The sequence below is a fragment of the Capsicum annuum genome, chromosome 10 (genome assembly GCF_002878395.1).
Source record: "Capsicum annuum cultivar UCD-10X-F1 chromosome 10, UCD10Xv1.1, whole genome shotgun sequence".
NCBI lineage: Eukaryota > Viridiplantae > Streptophyta > Magnoliopsida > Solanales > Solanaceae > Capsicum > Capsicum annuum.
Window position 1 is genome coordinate 57,682,330 of NC_061120.1, and position 8,941 is coordinate 57,691,270.

The window sequence follows — 8,941 nt, forward strand, 5'->3', positions numbered from 1 at the left end:
AAGTATAAAATTCCTTAAGATTAATAGTTGTAGAATACTCGCAGAAGGGTATGGTTGGACCTCTCTAGTCGTACCCACATAATACGAGTTGTACCTTTCACTCGTACTTTGATCAGAAAGTTTGACATAACTTTTTGTTAAACATACGACTCATTAGCGTAACTCGTAGCCTAAACATATAACTAGTAACCTTCAAGTCGTATCCTAAGTAGAAACATCAAGGGTAGATACTAGCAAACTTATAATTTGACACTATATTTCTTGTATCATGTACATATGACTCATATGGAGTCTTCTCAGAACAAGAATAGAACATAGACAATATCATACTGACCAACATATGACTAGGGTCCTAGACCTGTAACCATACTATACGAGTCATGGTGTGAGTCGTATGATGATTAGAAGGTTCAAAAACAAGGGAATTTTCTAGGGCCAAGACCGAGGGTATCACTGGAGACTAGTGGAACTCCATGAGGGAAATTAGAAGCAGCGAACCTAGACTGGGTCTTTACCCCATAAGTTGAATGAACTTCATCTATATTGTCCCCAAATAGGATAGAAAAGTCTCCACGAACATCAGATCATTTGGGAGGCGTGATCTGAAAGTTGAAGAAATAGAGTTTGGGGAATCCAAGACCCTTGATTTGATAGACCACTATAGAACAACAAGTAAGGGAAAAATTTCTAAATTTCTCATAGCCACTCCCTTATAGGTGTGGAGCGCTACACATCCATAAAAGAGGCTCTACTTGACATATCTTTATAGACATCTGAAGATACCAAAACCTAGGATCTGAAATCAATCTGGCAAGACCTAAAATAGGGCCTAGTTATGTAGGGCAACTCGAGTCCAATAAGGACCAGAGACCAGCCCCTATGCTAAATCCAACAAACAAATGTACAACCCATGTCGAATAAATTCTGATCATATAATAAGATAGATTATTTAGAATTTAATGACTTTAGGATAATTCTAAATTCATGACCAACCCAACATAGTCATACGTACCAACAAAAAATAAACAAACCACAATATGTTCAAGTCCACAGTTGTCCACACAAAGACTCCAAATAATGCCAAAGAATATGTAGTTGGGACATATCCCCGACCATAGCCAAAATCCAATGTCAAAGAAATAGAAAAGATATAAGATAAACCATAACATTAAATGGGCCTTCCAAAGAATGGAAGCTCACTACTTCAATTTAGTTAAGTTGTCCTCAAATCACCAAGTCATGGAGTAAAAGGAATAGTTGTATGGACGGTACCTGCATTGCATGGGGATATAGCGCCCGATGATGGTTAGAGGATGAATGCTACAATGTACTCAGGAATAAGGACAAAATAATATCATTATTTAAAATCAAAGTAAATAACCATAAGCAACCACATACATACATATATACCAAGCCAAAAATAGGGGACTAGGTTTAGCATGCATTTAAAAAAATAACTTGGGTTGTGTAGCTTTATCGTCATAATCCATCCATAGGCTATATGGGTCCAGTGTTACGCCTAAAAGGGCCCCAATTCATATAGCCACACGAACTGGAGATACCATAAGTGTCCGAGGATTGCCTAGTACCCTTCGCCCTCTATGATACATATGTATGAGCATTTACTTGGGGGATTCGCTTGTACCCCACATGTACGTGGTCATTAAGACCAATCCTCATGTCTTAAATATGAGTTTCTAGTTCCAACCTTTTAGACTCTCACATTCACGGGTAGCTATCACAACCCCCATTATTGCCCAATTAAAATGATAAAACACATAACTAAACCACCAATTCAAGAAGTCAATTATTAAGATATTATACAGTGGCATCATCATACCGACTATAGCTTTCCAACAATGTCATTAGCCAACACATAGGGGATTCCCATGTTACCAAAACTCTATTATTATAATCCCTTGGGGAATTTCCATGTACCCCACAAAGTTTTCATAGATTGCTCACTTAGGGTATTCCATTATACCCCATAAAATCAAAGCCATGGACACCAAGGCCTTTCAAAACTATTTAAAAATTAACCAAACTAATTTATTTTCCATTACCATATTATGAAATACAAAGTTTTCAATAATAGTCAAACTAGGTGACATAATATTCTCAACGGCATTTTAACTAATATATTGAAGGCATATAATTACCAAAACCAAAACCAAGTATCAATTAACCATTCACATGTAACCAAATGTTCAAACTATCATTATAACATGAAAACCATAAGAAAAATATAGGAAAAAATTATCTAACTAAGAATAATAAAAAACCCCAAATTATATTTCAAAACTCAAACATTACCATAATAATACCATGAAAACCTTTCATTAAAACATCCCTTTAGTTAAACTAACAATGAGGAAGGAGTGATATTCCTGAGTTACGAAGATTCACAGAGTGATTTTGATCTTTAACCTTCTAGATGAACACCGTGAAGACCCTAGCCAATCTTCTTGAGAGGAATTTCAGAGTGTTTAGAGAGTGTTTTTAACCTTTTAAGTGAAGAATGAATGACCAAATAGGGTTATAAGACATGTGCTTTTAAGGGTTCGGGATGGTAAAAGTCTAAAATACCTTCAACTTAAAAGTTGTAGAAGACTTGTAGAAGGGTTCGATTGGACCCCTCCACTCGTACCTACATCATATACTATTACCTTTCACTCGTACCTTGATTAGAAAGTTGGACTTCATAATCTGTCCAACATACAAATCATTAGCATAACTTATACCATAACCATATGACTAGTACTCTTCATGTCATACCATAATCTGAAAAAACTAGTCTAGAAATGGGACAACATATGATTTGGCTCTATACTTCTCGTATCATGTACAAACGACTCATAATGAGTCTTCTCGGAACAAGAATAGAACATGGCAGATGTCATACTGACCAACATATGACTAAGGTTCTAAACCTGTACCCATACCATATGAGTCATGTTATGAGTTGTATGATGATTAGAAGGTTCAAATATATATCTTCAAGACCCGGAGGTTGTTAGACATAAAATTCTGACTTAAGCCTTACATTACAAAAGGTACTTTTAACATCCATTTGAAGTAGTTTGAATCACATATATACAGCAAATGCTGCAAGAATTATGATTGCCTTTTTATTGCTATAGGGGCAAAAGTCTCACAATCGTTAATTCTTTCTTCCTGGTTATAACCTTGAACAACAAGCTCTGCTTTGTTTCTATTAATAGTTTTATTCTCCTATTTCTTATTTATGTACACCCATTTGATCCAAATATTAAGTTTTTCAATAGGCCTAGGGACCAGGTTCTAGACTTTGCTTCTTTCAAATTATTGATGTTCTTTTTGCATTACATTGATCCAATTAGGATATTTCAAGGATTCTTTCACACTCTTAGTCTCAATTTAGGATAAAAAGGCTAAAAATACAATAATATTTCTGGCATGAACTCTTGTTTGGACTCCTATTTCTGAAGATATAATCATATTCTTAAGCGTATGAAAGGATTTGTACCTATTCTTAAGCGTATGAAAGGATTTGTACCTCCAATTTTTCCTTCTGTGATTGATTCTATTGGGACCAAGTCCCTGTGAATTCGGACTACTTTCTACTAGTTGTTCTTCTACCTTATTTTAGATTTGTGACTGAGATCCTGGATCAACATCACTTTCATCATTCTCATCTTCATTATTTATCCCTTGATAATCATCTTCAGCAATATTATCCTTTTGAACAGGTATGAGTTCTTTAACTTCTGATTCTTCACAATCACTTAACTTTATTTGAATTCCTAGCTAATTAAAAATCATATTCATACTTTATTCAACATACAAAGCTCTTTTAATCAAAATTATTTAATCCTTTCTTTTTTAGGAATAATCTACAAACACTACTACATCACGTTTGGAGTTAAATTTTCCCGATTCTTGCTTTCCTTTATTTAGCATAATGGACTTGCACCTAAAAGGTCTAGTGTACCATAGGCTTTCTATTGAATATCAGCTCATATGGAGTCTTATTTATATGTGATATAATCAAGAACCTATTGGTCATAAAACAAGTTACACTTACTTCTTCAGCCCAGAAACTCTTTGGAAGATCACTATAAATTAGCATGGATCTAGCAATCTCTATGAGTGTTCTGTTTTTCCTTTTAAAAATGCCATTTTTCTATCGAGTTCTTGGAGCATATATATTGTTACTAATTCCATGCTCACCAAAAAATTCTGCAACTTGAGAGTTCTCAAATTCAGTTCCTTGATTAGATCTGAATTCAGTAACTTTGCAATTTAGCTTAATTTGAATTTTCTTGGGAAAAGCTACCAAACCTCATATGTTTAATTTGTAGTTCTTATAAACATTGTCCAGATGAATCAGGAATAGTCATCTACAATAACCAACACATATTTCTTACTTTAGACATTAATGGGTCCACATAAATCCATATGTAGTATCTCGAGAGGCCTGGAAGTGCTCACCTACTTTTTAAATTTGAAAGAAGATCTATTCTATTTATGTTTAACACAGGAATTATGAACTTTGTTGTTTGGAAATTTTATCTCTGTCATGCCATGAACCAGGTCCTTTGAATCAACTAGTTTAGCAAGGAGGAACTTACATGTCCCAGCCTTCTGTGCCATAAGATAACATCTTCACTTTGAGCAATTAAGCACGTTAGTTCCCCATTAGCCACAAATAGCAAATCAGCTACATATATATTTTTGACCCTTTTGTATTTGAGAATAATTCTTCCAAATTTCATGCTTGATACAATATATTCATCAGATGAGAACTTAACCTTTGTTCCTTTGACAAAGATTTAAGATACACTTACAAGACTGTACTTAAGTCCATTGACATAATACACATCTTTTATTACATAATGAGGGATTTTTCAATCCCTCCAACACCTTGGATATACCCTTTTTTACGATTCCCAAAAGACACACCTCCTCCTTGAAGTGTCTTGAGGGAGAGAAAACAATCAATCCTTCAAGTCATATGCCTTGAACAACCAATGTCCGTAAAGCAATTTTAGCTAAAATCCCATTTTTCTACCCCATTTGCTTATTTATCTTTAGTAGTTGTCATAAAGAAAATTAATGAACTAGATGTGGTTTTCTTATCATCCTTTTTCAGCGATGAAACCATCTCCAAAATCTTTATCTTTCTCTGTTTTTTTGGAGGAGTTTTCCTATGCAGCCAACATCTTCTTCACTATATAGCTAGCTACATCCTTTCTTCTTGACTTTTAAAGACTTTGATCCTTCTTTTTATCCTTTTCTTTTCCAGTTTCAAGAAACTTTTGATGATCCAAATAGTGCATTAGGCAATCCCTAATGAAATCTTCAAAACTACCACCTTTGTGACAAACATTAATTTTTCCATTTTTTTTCTAAGTTATTATTGTAATAATCTTTATTGCCGGAAAGGAAATATCAGTGTCTTCCTCACTTGAGTTAGAGACTAAAGTCTTCAATGTTAATAATCACTCCATTTTAATTCCTAACTCTCTACCCCTTGCTTACTGATAGTATTTACTATGTTTTTCTAGGATTTTGGAATAACTCCCACAATTGTTCTCACTTTCTTGCACAAGGAAATCTTTTCACCTTTGTCCAGATTAAATAAAGCAGCCATAATAACTAACACACTCTATGTGTGAAACTTTTAGAGTGAACCTACTCTATTACCAATTGTTAAAACCTTGAGGGTTAAAACACAAAGTAAGGCACCTAGTTCCTCAATATCAGTCACAAGAAATAAATCAATTATGCTAAAAATAAAGGAAAACACAAATTTAACTTGGAAACTCCCTTATTCTAGGAATTAAAAATCATGTATTTCCCTTACAAGCTTTCTAAAATCCACTTTAATCAACCTCTTGATTACAAACTCGAATTAAACTACTTGTATTAAGTCTACTACAAGTTAACCTTGACAACTCTACCAAGACTCTCTCAACACTGATTAATTCTAACAAGTATAATGCCAAGGAAACTTGAAATATCCAAGGATTTAGACCCATGAAAATTTCAAAAGTTTGGACCCTTTTTAACTTAGTACAACTCAAGGGAGTCAATTGTACCTATAGTTATGAGTTGTATGGTGCCTAGGTTGTCTAATCATACCCTAGGTAATAAGGATGGCTTATATATTGTCAAAGGTAAGACTCATATGGGTAAGAGTCATAAAGGATAAGAGTCATAAAGGATATTATGAGTGGTATAGGATAACTCATACGATGCATGTTTGCATTTTCTAGTGTAATCTATCAAACATACAATTGGTGGGTAAAATTAATGTTACCACTCATACCCATAGTTATGATTTAGGAAGGGTAAGTCGTATAGAAACTAGTACGTAAACTATTATCAAGGTTGGATATAAGTTGGGGTATGAGTTGAGTTATCACTCGTACCCTTAGAAATGAATGGTACAGTGAGTCATACCCCAGATGTGAATTGTTATAATTTTTAAGTCAAGGGTAGTTTGGACAGTTCCTACTCCTAAACCCTATTGTCCTCACATTATATAACCTTATATGTCCTTCCATAACACTTATTAAAGGATCCTAACACATCAAATACTCTCTCAAACACTCTTAGAAGATTAGAGGCTAGGGTTTCTTCATGTGTTGTTTAAAGGGCTCAAAGGTCAAGATTTCTTCCATGAATCTTTGTGTATAAGGCATGTACCCTTTACCTTATTGTTCTTTCAAATCAAAAGAATGTGTATTGTATTTTTAATATTGGTGTATGAATCATGAATGGTGGATTTACGAGATATTATTCAGGTGCTATACGCATACGGTTTGGTATTGGTTTAAACTATATTTTTACAATGTTTTTTGGTACTAGTTGCATATATGGTAGGTTTTTTGTTATGGTTTAACTAAATGAGTCTTCAGTAAACTTAATTATGGTGATTTACACGTTGATTTTGGTCTGGGTAAATGTATGCCCTCAATATGTTCTATAAAAGGCCTTAAAGAATGTTGTTACTCTATTCATGAACTTTTAATGGAATTTTCGTATTGTTTGGTTTTGTAATGGAAACAAAATTTGGATTGTGTTGCTTGTTTAAAATGATTTAAAAGATATAAATGCTTTAAATGTTTTGTATTATCTTAAATGGTTTGGAATGGCTTTAAGGTTAAGGTTTTAGTAGTCATGGTTGGTCTATTTTGAAAACCTTGCGGGACACATAGAAATCCCCCAAGTGAATGGATTAATGGAATTGGTTTAAATAGTTTCCAAAGGCTTAAGGATATTGATTGTACTTGTGGATAACATAGAAGTCTCCTAAGAGGCTAATATGGTAAACAGAATGGGCAATTGAAAGTTCTCTTAACTTAACAGGTTTGGCTATGGATAAATCTTTCTAGCATGGTGGTATGATAATACCCCTGGTTTATTAAATAGCCTTGGTTAATTAATGAATAATAGGATTTTTTAGACTTTGATTTAATTGGGCATTAATGGCAAAAGGTGTAGCTAAGTCTAGGAAGCTGGTGGTCCTCGGGTGACAAAACCATGAAGCTTATACTTGCCAATATAAGTGGTCTTTGATGACTATGTATGAATGTCACGTTTTATCTTATAGGGATGTACTATTCATCCCACGGGATATTTCTAATTCATGCGGTTACACGCACTGGGATTATTTCATCAGGGAGAGCTGAACCCATATACCCCATGGGTGGTTAGGACAGCAAAACTACTCAACCCAGGCAAAGGTTTTAACTGCATGCTAAACCCGGTTCCTTTTCCCAGGACTTATATATATGTATAGTTGAATGCATATGGATGTTTTTATTTAGTTTTATAAATAGCATTATTTTATCCCTATCCTGAGTACATGCTAGCGTTCATCTACTAACCCGTCTACTAGCGATTGTATACCTATGCTATGAAGAAACCGTCCATTCTACTTCTCTTGCTTAGTGATCGAACTCGAGCACAGTTAATGTTGAATTTAATTGGCAAGCTTCCATAGTTTGAAAGGTATCTATTTGATGTCATGGTTTAATTTACATATTTCTTGTCCTCCATAAACCTTGGGTTTTGGCTATGGTCAGGGGCATATCCCAACTAGGTACTCATTGGTTGGTCTAGAGGCTTTATATGGACAGCTATGGATTAGGGTATGGTAGAACTATTTTTGTTATGTAGATATATACATTGTCTTATTATCATGGTATTGGTGTAGTGCTTCCACATTAGTTTGGCCGGTTATTAGGTGGTTGGACTTGATTGGGTTGGTTTCAATTATAGACTCATCCCAGAGTCTATACATGGTTGTAAACACTATATTGTTATATGTTTGGACTTCAACCAACTCAAGGTATCTTTTTGGTAGTTAGGTCGGGTAACTAGGGCATTTCTCGATCCCTATTATGCATAGGATTGCCCATTATATCTAGACCTTGGTTCAGGCTTTGATAAGTTGGTATCAGTGCTTTAGGTTTTAGTTTCATGGGATGTCCACAAAGTCATGTTAAGTAGATTTTTGCTTAGAGGTGTGTCGTGCACCATATTTATAATCAGGAGGCTATGAGAAATTTAGGAATTTTTCATTTTCTTGGTTATTCTACTTTTGGGATATAAAGTCTAAGGTCCTAAATTCATCTCTGGATCTTCTATGGTTCTTTTTTTTGGATTATGTCCTTTCAATAATCTAAAGTTTATAAAATTTACCTATCTCACTCGAGAATAAATGGATGGGTCTAGTCCAATTTATGGGACCTCAATTGTCTAAATAATATGTAGGACAATAGTATGGTTGTAAATGGTTGAAGAGAAAGAATTGGGTGATTCCTAAATCCTATTCTCTGGTTGGTGCTTGATGTGTGAGCAGATGCTAACAAATTTGAGGCTTTTAACTCTAAATAATTGCAAAGTCTAAAGAAACTTTTGGTTGTTTTTGATCATTTTCTTGTGATATTGT